At 45.4% G+C, this 14,455-nt stretch overlaps 1 protein-coding gene and 1 long non-coding RNA gene across 2 annotated transcripts in view; one reads left to right on the top strand and one right to left on the bottom strand.

Annotated features, from left to right (window-relative positions):
- LARGE1 (LARGE xylosyl- and glucuronyltransferase 1) overlaps positions 1-14,455 on the bottom strand; it is a 478,727-nt gene that overhangs the window by 181,297 nt on the left and 282,975 nt on the right. The gene's annotated exons all lie outside the window — the stretch shown is intronic.
- LOC112668833 (uncharacterized) lies at positions 574-13,816 on the top strand. Its single transcript, XR_003141911.3, has 3 exons — positions 574-1,041; positions 1,490-1,681; positions 5,959-13,816. It is a non-coding gene; the product is annotated as an uncharacterized LOC112668833 (long non-coding RNA).

Genomic DNA, 14,455 nt, shown 5'->3' with positions numbered 1-14,455 from the left:
GTTCTATTCTCACAAAACTCAGAAAGAACTGTCATTTGGTGAGCTCATCCAACAATTTCTGACATGCCTATAAATCACTTTATGCTTCCCGGAGAAAGTTACAATGTACATCCTGACATCGCCATAGGAATTATGCAGGTGCATCCAAAAGGCGGATTCACAACTTTCACATACACCCCAACTCAATCAGCGCATCCTGGCAAGCATTAAAAAACACCACTGCATATTATTTCTTCATGTGATCTCGTCTCAAGAGAAGCATCCATCCAACTGTGATGGTGTTTGAATGTAAAAGAGAAACATGGCAGGAAAACGTTGAGAAAACTCAGAGTGAATTCAAATGGTGGGGATGTCTTTGAACCACAACTGTTTTCCTCTCTAGAGTCATTAGTGCTAATTACTAACAACTACCCTGGTGACAAGTGCTGGCAGTTACTTAGCTGCTAATTGGCTTCAATTTACCGCTCTGATTGTGTGGTCACAGGTATATATTTGCTTGGGGAGTGAGGAAAAAGAGCAGGTATCGCAAGCCTTAGGCTGTCCTTAAAAGAGGCATCAAGTGTCTGAAATGTTCAGCTTACCCTAGTGGGTCTCAAACTTCCTACATATCAGAATCACCTGTAGGTTATTTAGCACAGACTGCGGGGCCCCACCCCCAGGAACTCCCATTCACCAGGTGTGGGGTGGGGCCCAAGAAAGTGAGTACCTTAGAAGTTCCCAGGTGACATGAATGCTGCTGATCCCAGGGCCACCTGTTGAGAATCACTGGCCTCCCCAATTTGCTCCTACCCTTAGCCCAGCTGGGTTCTCCACTCCCATCTCAGTGGTCCCACCTGTTGCAAACAGAAGCAGAAGACGACCACAGAATGTTTGGTTGGTCTCCGTGTGCACCACCTCACAGGGGAGGACGGCGCCTTACTAATGCAGGGGATTGCTGCCGAAAGGTGCAATGGATGATTTGCCCCGCCCCCACACAACCTAACTGATGATTTTACAGTCGCTCCATCCTGCTTTTCATCTGGACAGAATGAATCCCAAAGAGTAAGGAAAAAATGAGTAAAGCTTACTTAACCTGGGGCTCACCTCGCAATGACAAACTGGCCATTAGAAAAATGTCCTGTGCTTCATGCTAGGACTTCCCTCCCACCCTGTTCTTTATAAACATTTTAGACCTAAAGATGCAAAATGTGTAAAAATACCATAATAAAGGTGCCTGCCCCTACCTAACTATAAAACTGAGGAATGAGCTCATGATTCTGTTCAACTGATAGCCATAGGCAGGCAATGTGCTGGGAGAGAAGGATTTAACCATGATAACCATACTACTTCTTAAGCCCCACCGTGCACCAAGCAGTAGGAAGGCATTTGTCCTAAACCCTGCAGCCTTCTTGGAAGGAAGTGACAGTTCGGTGATATCAGCACAGGTGTACACCTTGCTGGTCAGGTGCCGAGCTTCCGCTAAGCACCTGACACACACTTATTTAATCAGCATTAACAACCCTGGGAGTTAGAACTTTCCGGAAGAAGAAACTGCACCATAGGGAGGTTCAGCAGCTTGGCCAATACCACTGTTAATAGAAGGTGATGGTAAACTTCGCACCCATGTCACTTGGCTCCAGAGGATGAACCAATGACTCTGCTACTGCCTTGGCCGGTGAGTGACATCATCCACGTGTCACAGGTAAGACAATGGAAGCCCACAGAGATCACAAATCAACATAGCTTTTGATTCTGAGGTCTGTGCCACGTGGTCCCGGCTCTCTGATGACTGGCATGTGGCCCTCTTCTTGAGAGGAGGATGGGCACATAAACTAATAAACGCAACTCAAGGTAGTAGATGCCATGACAGTGGCGTGATGTCAAACAATCCATCACACACAAAGTGAGTTCTTTCCCGTTCCACTGATGGGCTATTAAATGGCTAATGAGACCAATATGGGGCAGCCAGACTTTGCTCCCATTTGCACAGATGTTTCCACATGTGGCAGCTGTACTCGGGTACCTTCGCTTGCAGCTTTTATGGCTACTTCTTTGTTACATTGCTGATGCTACCCGGGTGTGTTGTACCTGTATGTGTGCTCTCCTGTGCCCTTATGTGGAGTATCTGGAAGCTTGGTGTCCTATGTGGTAATATTTGTTGAGTGTCCTTTAAACTGTTAAGGACCTGGAAGGCTCTGACGTAGACAAGACGGGTGGTATTTCCTTGGCATTTAAAGAGGTTTCTACATGTTCCCTGTGATACCACTACAGAGCACAAAGCAGGACTCAGCTTTGCCTCATCAACCTCAGAACATTCCAGCTCTGCCAGCATCATTCCCCAACGTTCTGAAGATTTAGGCAAACTAAGCAGTTTGGCCCCCGAGATGAATCTCACAGAGATGGGGTGACTCCACTTGGGAGAATGAACTCCTCCAAAGCGGGGATATTCCCATCCAGCCCCTGGGGCAGGAATGGAATGCTTCACCCTGGAAAAGGACTTGGTGGAAGGATGTGTGTATGAGGATCGTGTGTCTTGTCGTCTCTAATTGCCTCCACTGCATCTTGTGAGGCAGTTTTTCTGCACACCCTGGCTTGCTGAAGACAAAGCTGAGTGATGTCAAGGTTGCTTATCCCCCATGAAACGGGATGTCATTTTTCTATTTTAACGGCCAGCCTCTCCTCCTTCAACTCCACCTAGAGAAGTGCTTTAGTCAAATTGTTCAACTATAATGACCACCCACACATGTGCCTCGTCTTGACTGATGGCTTTATTTTACAGGTAGGAAGACTGAGGCCCAAGAAAGGGAACCATTTACTTGTTTGGTTGGTGGTCAGATCACACAGTTAAAGTAATTTTTTTAAAGTCACTATGTTTTTTCTTATCAAAAATATCAGAAAGGGAGACAGAACATAAAGACTCCTAACTCTGAGAAACGAACTAGGGGTGGTGGAAGGGGAGGAGGGCGGGGGGTGGGGGTGAATGGGTGACGGGCACTGAGGGGTGTGCTTGACGGGATGAGCAATGGGTGTTATCTGTATGTTGGCAAATTGAACACCAATAGAAAATAAATTTATTATTAAAAAAATGTCCTGTGAAAGAAAAATCAAAGCCAGAACTTCATTATGAGCTAACACATTAAATTTACCTCTGCTAGGCCTCTCTCTGATACAACTGGTTGCACTATGAAGGGGCACATGCCTTGTAAGAAGGAAACGAACAATGCAGATTAAGAACTTCAAGAAAATTCAAACCTGTGGCCCCAAAAATCACACTCTGCTAATTGATATTGAAAGATGAATCTGAAAGAAGGAATGCCATGTGCCACCAAAATTCAATAAAGTCTTAAGTAAATCTTCAAAAAACCAGAAACAACCTAGCTGGCCAAAAATAGGGAGAATGTCTTAAAATATTAATGATGATATATCACTAGATGGAACATTACCCAGGCAGCGAAAGTGATAGTTATGAAGATCAATAATGTTAAGTGAAAATATAAAGCAAGAATGAGAACTGCATTTAGAAGGAAGACAATGGTCTTTAAAAATTATTCAGAAAATTTGAAAGTTAACTAACTAATTTAGGGGGTGATCTCTAAGCAGTAGAAGATGTAGGATTTCTGTCACCTCTCATCGTTTCTAGTCTCCAATAGATTCTGTGATGCACGGACTTTATTCAATAATGAGGAACACATACACATGCACTGTTATTTTTGGATATTCTCTTTTTAAAATGCCTGAGCCAGATGTGTTATATTACCCTGACCAAGGGTTTTTTTTGGGGGGAGGCGGTGGGGGAAGGTGTCTAACACCCAAGGATCCCAGAAAATAGAAGATGCAAATATTGCATCCAGATGGCTTTGCTGGGCAAACATGGGTAGAAGCACGGCTGTCAGGATGTGCTCTGGTGTGACCATTAATCAAATGCTCAAAAGAAAAGTAAGGGATGTAAAAGAAAGGCACTGCAGGAGAAAAACCTTTCTGCAGAAAGGGAATTGTGCTGGCTAGGGGAAAAAAAAAAAAAAAAGATTTGTAACAAATGCAGCCAGTTAGTAAGATTAATGAAAGGAGAAACCACTTTGCATGGCGGTCAATCTTCAATAATTTAAGGGTAATCGAGACTAATTTCAAGGTAATAGGAAAAACTACCCATGTCTAAATTTTGGCTGAGGTTCCTTTGTGTGCTAAATGGGCTAACCCTTGTGAAAGATCTGAGTATTATTGAGCACAGAGCAATTCAAGCACTTTTTGCTCCCTATTCCGCACCCATTATATAGCCAGGCTCCTGCATCTTAGAATTGCTATGCAGATGATGGAGACACTCTGCAAGAAGATGCTCCTACCCAAGAAAATTAGTAAATGGTAAGCAGGATGATGATAGATCCAGGGGAGAAAGGATAAACAGAAATAAAACAAACACATGCAAAAGAGGAAATTAAATAAAATCTCCATGGATTACAACAGGGTTGATAGGACCCTTGCATTGGAATGGGCAGAAATTAATTTTTCTGACCCTGCTACACTTCCACATACGCAATGTTGACCATAGATTGCAATGACAGAAGCAGAAAGGCTCTACTACAGACTTAAAAGCTGAGGTCCTTTACACATGCACACAAAGGATGATGCATATGCATATGTATAGATGAATAGCCTTACATATACATATATGATATGTCTCTCTACACAGGTACAGATACAGATCCAGAGATCTCCTAGAGCCATGTTTCGGTTGGCCAGTGTACACATGGAGGAGAGACAATCATCCCAGTTCTGATGCTATTTAAATGGAGTCTGAAACACAGGCCTCCGTGATGAGATAACACTTCACCTTACAGAAGGGGGCAGCCAAAGTGCAAGGAACGTGGCTGGCCTAGGTTCACAGAGGGTCTGAGGTACATGAATGGACAGACAGCCTCGTGTGCACAGCATGAACCAGGCTCTGGGCTAAGTGTTTTGTGCACAGTATCTCCTTGGTGGCAGGTGGTGTGCCTAGCCTTAGTCTACAGATGAGAAAACAAGCTGATATTGAGAAGCTGTTTGCTCAAGGTCTTAGCAAACAGCAGAGCCAAGATTGAACCTGGTATGGTGTGACTTCAGAGCGTAAACTCGTGATCTCAAAGCCACTTTTGCTGGTGGTGAGGCCTGAACAGTAATCTGGGTCTCTGGACTTTGTGTCCAAATGTTCCTTCTTTCACACCCTTACGAGTGGCTTTTCCAGTGCTAACTGGTGCATCAAGACCGAGACACACAGCAAATCTATCCATGCTGGGTTGCTCATCCTGGATATCTATGAAAAGGTCAGTTCCAGAAGGCAGAGATGTGGTTTATTTTCACTGGTGGTTTTTTTTTTTTTTTTTTTTTGAGGGGCTCAAAGAGTCCCTAGCACGTTAACAGGCACTTGGCATACATCTACTGGCTGAATGAATAAATGAGTCAAAGAATTTTGACAGCAATCAGAGAACAAGAGCCAGGATTGTCTTTTCTAGAATATGGGAGCTGGACAGGAATTCTGGGCTTGCCCAGCACACATTTAATAATACAATGATTAGAAACGCTACCCTGGTTTCATGGACTGAAGAACCCAGGGTAGAGGGATAGGGCACCTTGACTTCATCTTTCTAGAAGATAGGGCGGAGTCCAGGGACGGAGCTCAGCCTCCTGATGTATGGGCCAGTGAATCTGCCAAAGTACCAGGACGGGGTCCCGATGTATACCTCCCAGATGAACTGTGCTGAGATGCTTGGGGAACTGTGTGAATGAGTTTGTAAAACTCAGTGCGTATCAGCACACAGAGAGTTCTGAGAACCCTGAAGTCCGGGGTTAGTTCACCGTGCTTCCCCGTGCAGCACACCTGACCTCAGAACTCGCCCACCCAACAGCTGCTAACTCAGTGTAGAAAGTAGTGTATTCTAGCATATTCTTAAAACTGACTAATGACTTTGGCCTCTTACACTCTGAGACCTGTTCTCTGTTTCACAGTCAGGATCAGGCACCCAGAATCATTGAGACCAAGAGAAGAAATGCTTCTACCTGAGGATATCACTGATGAAAGCAGGCCGAGTCGAGAGCAAACTCTCAGCGTTCTCTTGAAACCTTGCCTCTGGATTGCCTTTGCCTCATGCACTCACAAATACCGGGTCACAGCTACGTGGCTGGCCCCAGGTGAGCCCTACAAAGTATGGCAGTGAGTGACACCCAACAAGTCCCAGCCCTCCGAGAGGTTATATTTCATTGTGGTGAGAACAGCAATAAATGATAAAATATATGTATGGTGAGAGCCATGCCTCTGCTGCAGAGGAGGGTGCAGAGAGCACGAAGGGAGTGCTGTTTGGAAGAGGGTGGTCAGGCAAGGCCCTTCCGCAAAGGTGAGGTCTTAGCAGAAACCTAAAGGAAACAAGTGGACTCTAGGGGGACCTGAGGGCACTGACTTCCAGGCAGAGGAACAGCAAGTACAAAGCCAAGAGGCTGGCGTGTGCCTGTTGTGGGCGACACATAGCAAGATGTCCAGAAGGTCAGAGTGGGGCAATGACGGGGGAAGAGCTCTGCAACCCAGCATCCTTCCAGGGCTGGCCTCATGGTCTTGTGTCCTGTTTAGCCACAAAGGACCCCCAGAAGGACTCTGCCCTTGGTTTAACACTCTGCTGTCACCACTCTGAAATTCATAAACAGTTTTGGAAAAAGGAGTCATAAATGTAATTTTGTACTGGGCTCCACAAATAACCCAATCAGTCCTGCTACTTGCCATACGATTCATGGAGGGCTGGCCAACCTTACCCTCGAGAACAATGTCTGTATAACTGGGGAGATGCTCCCTACTTCTTCCTATTTAAGCTCCTTTGTCTCCCACTTACGAGACAGTCATGACAAGAATCCCATGGAAGTGGCCATGGGGATGCTATCAGGTTTTTTTTTTTTTTTTTATGTTTATTGGAGCCTGAAAAAGAAAACAAACACTCTTGTGTTGGGGCCTGGGTCTCTAAAACACTGCCAACTCTTTATTTTCTACATTAATAAAGGGAACGGGGAGCGTGAATAATTTAAAACAGCCCATGAAAATCTCTAGTTCTGAAAGTTAGCATGTGGCTTTTTCTTTTCCTCCCTGCATATTCCCCTTAATTGTGAAAAGCACTGATTGGTAATCCTGAGGCTGAACAATCTGAGCCATGGGAAAGCAAACTCTACCTTCCTAAACAAAGCTACCCCAGGATGAAGCACTGGGGAGTGCTCACAAACTTACTTCCCTCACAACCAAGTCTCCGATCTTCCCAGTCAACACCTGTAAGTATTAGAGACACGCTCTAACTTCCACAACAGCTTCCCTCTAAGAAAGTGACAACCCATGTGTAACAATGCCACCAAAATCTGCACACAATTTCTGAGGGGGTTTGAGAACCACCCTAATTTATCTGTGGACCCCAGGTAAGAGGCACCGACTCAGGAATGGGGTGCACGGCAAGGAGCTGGCCCAGCACCTAGCTCTTGTGTCATCAGACACAGCCCACCCTAAGAAGGCAGAGGTAGATTTGGGTCAGTCACAGTGGCTTCTTCTAGAAAAATCAGGCCACAAAGTCAGACCTAGCAATTAGGTCCTGAAGGTTATAAGTGGAATTAACTAGAATTTCACATTCCTTGCTATCTCTGATAGCTGTACCCCCTACGGACTTCGCTGTTATCTGGGGCTCTCTCTTACCCAAGGCCATGGGATTTTAGGATAGGACTTGAGGAAATACAACCAAGAACACAACCACAGGATAAGTTTAGGCCTTCAGCAAAGGAGCTGGAATAATGGCGAACATGAACTGAAAAGCCTTTTGCTAATCGCTGTCCTGAACACTTAACATGTATCAGCTCATTGGATTCTCACACTAACCCTGTGAGTTACAGTCTGTCACTATTGCCCCATCTTAGGTATGAGGAGACCAAAACCCAAATAGGTTAAATCACCTGCCCTAAGTCACAGAGCCATTAAGTGGCAGGCTCTGGGCTTGAACCCTGGCTGATAGGCCCCCTTCTACCCATGTTGACCCTAACGGTATCCCACATAAATTCTACCTAAGGGTCAGAAGCCCATGGACAGTTCACTAGGGTAGGGCCAATGTGTGAGAAATGAGGCCTAGAGTTTATAGTAAAGACAGTGCTGAGTATTTCCTGAGAGGGCCACCAGGGAACTGGTACAGGGAAAAGGATATGGCCATGGGCCCTGGGCAAGGTGCACACTCTGATCACAATCTGATACACCTAGCAAGACAGAGACATGCAAAGAGATCACACTTAGTCAGTTGGTTGTAATGTTTTTTAGAAGGAAAACAAAGGTTTCACTTGCTGCCGCCTGATACCAGTCAGAAGAGACCCTGGTTTTCTGCAGGAAGAATTAAATCCCAGCAATTTAAATGCTTAAGTAGCTAAATGGAAATCTAACTCCTCCGGCACAGTGATCTCTGGCAAAACCTGCAGGCCCCTGAGCTGCCCACATGTCAGGAGGGCATGTGTACCCCAGAGAGGGGCTCACTCCAAAGAGACCAGGGAGCTCTGGGAGGAGAATCGCCAAGGCAGCAAGGGGTTCTACCCCATGCACAGACAGAAAGCTCGCCACTTGGCTCAGGATTTGCAAGGTTTTATATGTTTAAAACCACTTGCACCAGAAGGGGGTGCTGTTATCCCTAAAACTCACCTTAGGCTCCAGGTCCCGAGGCAGGTTCCCTGAGCTGATAAAATGAGGCACCTGCCAGACCCCCGTAGGGGCTTCAGGAAGCTCTTTTGGGTTCTATACCAGACTCTGGGCTCCCCCATCTCTGACTCCAGAGGACTTGACTTCCTACATTTTCAAACAGAAATTGATGATTCTTCCCAGAATTTTCCTGAATAGTTGCTATTTTTACATCTTCTACTGCTTTACTGAAGTCTGTCATTTAACTAAAAGAAGAAACAGTATCTTAGAAGAACAAGGGGGTGGGGGGGGGGCAGGGAGAGAAAAGGAAACAACTCATTCCTTCAGACGCCTGACCAGGATGGCTCCATCACTAGCTCCCATTCTGTTTTGTTTGTTTGTTTGTTTGGTTGGTTGGTTTTTTCCCATTCTGGTTTTAATGTTGGACATAAAAGGGAGCATTTGCAAGTTGTGTTCTGAAGGAAAGGGGGATTTATTTCTTCATGTTATTTATTAAAGAGCATTTTCCTTGGGTTAAAAAGTTGCTCTGGCTGGCTTTGTCTTGTAGAGAGGCTTGTCACTCATGTAAGAGGTGGCCATCCATCAGTTCAGTGGTTCTTAAACTGCCATGAACCTGAGCCACACATGTGCAGGGTGCGGGTGGGGGTGGGGGTGGGGGGGATAAAATGTAGTTCCCTGGGTCCTACAATCATGCAGGGAGCAGCCTTCTGCATCCCAACGAGCTGGTAACTTGGACCTGTTTCTCTGAGAACACAGCAGCTCTGAACGATGTCATCTCCAACTCACACCCCCCTGAACACATGCCCTATCTACCCCTGGTACATTAGGCTGAAGCACAGTCCATCCCCGACTGCTTCTGCAGTCCACACCTGAATCCTAATCCTGGCTGTGCTCTGCTTGACTCTCTATGTTTTCTCTATCTTTCTGTCTTGGTTTCCGTAATGCTCTGTGAAACATGGCCTGGCGGAAATTCATGGGATTATGGTCGCAAAACAGGAGCTATCCCTTTGTGACTTGCTTCGCTCATTTGTAAACAGTGTATGTCAAGCGCTGAGTGCCCTATTTCCCTCCTTGTCAACGGAGGGAAGGCATACCAACATTCCTTCCCACTTTATTCTCATTGCTGCACTTGGCAGTGCCTAAAATAAACATTTCTATTTGTCTCTTGCTGGAGGGTAAGCTCCTTGAAGCCAGAGCATCTGACTTTGAGTCCCTAGCCCTTGGCAAGTAGAGTCTTGATGAGGATTTGCTGGTACTGCTTGCGTGACTCAAGAATGAGACTGAGCGATGAGCCATCTCAGGAATGATTGTGGAATGGTGAAGACAGCGAGCGATAGCATAGCAGGGCACATGACATGCAGCACTCAGAAATCTGGTCTCAGGAGTGTACCATATCAGCACTGCTGTGTAACAAATCACCCAGTAGCTTAAAAGTATGGGTGGACAATCTGGCCTGGCTCAGGTGGGCTGTCTGGACCAGGTTCAGTGTGGACCCTCCTGGCCGAGCTTGCTCGGCATCTGTAGTCAGCTGGTGGATTGGCAGGGGCTGCTACTATATGATGGTCTTGACAGGCCTCACAGGGCAGCTCAGAAGACAGGAGCTCCTCTTTGCCTGAGTCACTCATCTCCTGGCAGGCCTGCCCAGGTGTGTTCAGATCATGGCAGAAGGTTTCCAAGAGAAGCAGTGGGGGAGCCCCAAAGCTCAAGCACTTTCAGGTGCTCCTGTCCTGTTTGCTCCCATCCCATGGGCCAAAAGAAGTGCCAAGGGCAGGCTACTTAGGGAATGCAGAGAGACGACTCCTGATAAGAGGGCCTGCAAAGTATCGGTACACGGCATGCACACAGGGAGGGAAAGAACACGTCTGTGTCTGCCAGCATGCAGCATGTGAGCACACACACAGCGTGTAGGGCCACCCTTTTCCTACTCATATCCCACTGGACAGTCATAGCGATGTGACTGCAGGGGAGCCAGGGCCTGGAGCCCTTAGTGGCTTCGCCATGTTCCAGCTAGAGCTGTACTTCTGCAGAAGGGCAAAATGTCTTTTCTCTGTTTTGGGAATTTTGTCAACTCTGCCAAGTGCCCCGTCTGTGCTCCCACCAGCAAAGCCTGACAGGGCTGCTTCCACAAAGCATCACCCACAGAATGTGCTACCAAACTCATAGATCTACACGAATCTGAGATTATAAAAATGGTATCTCAATACAGTCTTATTTGCATTATTATTTTTGTTAAATTTGACAGAAAGAGGAGTCTTTTTTTATGTTTAAGAACCATTTGGGGCAGCCCGGGTGGCTCAGTGGTTTAGCGCTGCCTTCGGCCCAGGGCCTGATCCTGGAGACCCAGGATCGAGTCCCATGTCGGGCTCCCTTCATGGAGCCTGCTTCTCCCTCTGCCTGTGTCTCTGCCTCTCTCTCTCTCTCTCATGCATAAATAAATAAAATCTTAAAAAAAAAAAAAGAACCATTTGTATTTCCTCTTCTGAGAACCATGTATTCGTATTCTTTGATCATAGTTGGTCTTTTTCATATTAATTTCTAGGAGTTCTTAGCATATAATTTTGAGATTAGCCCATTGTGTGTGGCATGAGTCACACAAACATTCTCCTCTTGGGGAATCTCGATGATGGACACCACACTACCACCAGGGGCTGCCTTCCTGTTTGAAATGACACCACTTGTCAGCAGTCTAATAGAGGTTACGCCTAGTTAGATGCTAGGTCATTATTTGTCCTGTCCATCCCATTATTTCCTTTTTCTCTGTTTGCATTACCATTTTCCTTTTTCTCCTCCCAGGTTAAAAAAACCCAAAACCGTTTATTTTAAAATCACTACAGATGCATAGGAAGTTGCAACAAATGGCACAGAGAGGTCCCATGTACCTTCACATAGTCTCCCCCATGGTGACATCTTCGATAAGGAGAGTACAATATCCAAACCAGGACAGCGAGGTCGGTACGCTGTGTGTACAGTTCCGTGCCACTGTATCATATATGGAGATTCATGAAACTCCCCCAGCAAGCACAGAACTGTTCCATCACCGCAAACATCTCCCACCCGCCCAATGCAATCAACTTAAAAACTGTAGCTACAACCTTGCACTCCCCCATCCCCCAGCAAAAGCTCATACCATTTCCTTTATAATCTACTTATTTTTTCTTCATACTCTCATCATCTTATAAAATCTTCTGTAATGCTCCAAGTATAGGGTCAGATGTAAAATTTGTTTACACAGAGGGAACTACCCACTCAATCTGAGGTTCATGTAACTTCTCAGTCATCCCTTTTCTGTGCTCTCCCATTCCTTCCAACATGAGGCCTTCCAGAGTGACTGACTTCCCAAACAAAGGTCTGGTGGTCAAACTGATCTCTCATTCCACATTGGCCTCTGGAGGTCTGAAAATGCCACTTTCCTCCCCCCTGGTTGGCTGGAGTCACTCAAAAATCACAAGGTAGAACACAAAAAACCCACACAAAACCCAAACCCTCAAATCAAACCAAAGCCATGAGTAAAGCTCAGCCCGCTCTAAGAAGGCATGGTACAGAGAGCCCTTTCTCTTCCAGTGTACCTAAGGGGAACTTATCTCTGTTTGGCAGAGGTGGTCTGTGGTGGCAAAGAAACCTGACAAGAGGGGCTCCAGAGAATTTGGTCTAAAATGCAGTAAGGTTGCGACCACTGTGATGGTTCTGCATTCATCAATTTAGTACACAGAACCTTCTGGTTTAGGAAGGGTCTAAATGCTTGTTTATCTTTTGTTTAGAATCTTTCCATTAGAGAATGTTTTGTTGTCATAAAGATGAAAGTCCTACCTCTGTTGAGACAAGTCACAATTAGGTCAGGGAGAAAGGAGGACGTGAATCAGAGCTGACCCTGTTCTGCAAAGGTCTCGTTACCTGCTCTGCCATCCGAACAGAGGGACCCTCAACCTGTCGGCAACAGGCTCTGCTTGATCCTTTGACACAGAGGCCCACAGAACACATGTCTTTGACGAGAAACAATCTCCTGTGCACATTCCGTGGCCATCTCAGGGTCTTGGTATCAGCACAATTTGCAGTGTGGAAGGTGTGACCTCCAGCCTCTTACTGGAGGTCTTATGAACCTTGAACTAGTGGACAAAGTAGAAAGAGAGATGGAAGCTGAAAGCTGCAGGAAACAGCCTCTCAAGCAACCCTGCTACACGTCACTGGAAAGAAAGGGAAGACAAATGCAAGTGACATGTGATGTGGGATGAGGATGCAGTGCCAGACATGGAAATTCACCTCTTAGATACCATCCTGCCTTTGCTTCACGGTTAAACAACTTCATCTGTCCCTAGGCAACCCCAAAGCCCTGGATCCTCTGTCTTTACTCAGCCTACTGGATCTACTCACTGGGTCCACATTGGGGCCCAGAGCGGCTGCAGAGATAGAAGAGTCTGCAGTTCTTTGCTCCATATTCACCACCTGTGTCTCACCTGTCTGATTATCTGGCTTTCAGTGAAGATGCAGGGCATTGGTATTCTTAGCACACAAACAGCTAAGTCTAAGACACAGGCTTGCAAATAGTATGGTCATTTTGGAAAACAGTTAGGCAGTTCCTCAAAATGCCAAACATGGAGTTATCACATGACCCAGCAATTCCAGTTCACTTCAAAGAGTATTCCCAAGAGAACTGAAAATGTATGTCCACACCAAAACTAGGTATGCAAATATTCAGAGCAGCATTATTCCTAATCGGCAAAAAGTGGAAACAATCCAAATGTCTATCAGCTGATGAATGCGTCCAAAAAATGCAGTATATCCATACAATGGAGTAGAACTTGTCCAGTCCAGTGGAGTGATGTCCTGATACACATTATACAGGGACGAATCCTGAAATACATGCTAGGTGAAAGAAGCCACAAAAGATTACATAACGTATGAAGCTATTTATATGAAACAGAATAGCCACGTTCTAGATGCAGAAAGTAGGCTACTGGTTGCCACGAGCTGGTGGGGTAGGGAATGATGGGGAGTGACCGCTAAAGACCAAAAGTATCTATTTTGGGTGTGATTAAGATGTTCTAAAAGTATAGATAGCTGCACAACTCTTTGAATGTTTGAATATACTAAAAAAAAATCACTGAACTACATATTTTAAAAGGGTAAATTTTATGGCATATGTATTACATCTTAATAAAGCTGCTAAAAAAAAAAAAAGGGGGATCCCTGGGTGGCGCAGCGGTTTGGCGCCTGCCTTTGGCCCAGGGCGCAATCCTGGAGACCCGGGATCGAATCCCACGTCAGGCTCCCGGTGCATGGAGCCTGCTTCTCCCTCTGCCTATGTCTCTGCCTCTCTCTCTCTCTCTCTGTGACTATCATAAGTAAATAAAAATTAAAAAAAAAAAATAAAGAAAAAAAAAAGAAAAAGAAAAAGATACGGGCTGACCCAGTAAAATAAAGACTAGGTAAATGAATGTCTGCTAAAAAATTACTACTAGAGGAAAAAAGTCAAAGCAAAGTTAACTAATACCTTTCCAACTTTGGAAGGTGAGCTAAAGCCATTGCTCTCTCTGTTATATATTATACATGATAATAAAAGAGCCCCAAGTCCATCTTTTAGTATCTCCTCCATTCACAGCACAATCCACTGCTTATTCATTTTCTGATATTCAGGAAAATCAGATGCATGGAGATGAAGTCAGTTCCTAAGCAGCAGAGCTGGCATGAGAACCCGGTCACTTCATTAACCATTTATTCCAGAAAGATTTATTTCCTACTATGTACACAACACATGAAGTTCTCGGTCTTTGAGAGCTTCTAATCTAAGAAAGGAGTTGTGAAAAAAAAAAA

Source organism: Canis lupus, chromosome 10 (genome assembly GCF_003254725.2).
Source record: "Canis lupus dingo isolate Sandy chromosome 10, ASM325472v2, whole genome shotgun sequence".
In the NCBI taxonomy this organism is placed as follows: domain Eukaryota; kingdom Metazoa; phylum Chordata; class Mammalia; order Carnivora; family Canidae; genus Canis; species Canis lupus.
This window is presented reverse-complemented; position numbering and strand designations above follow the sequence as displayed.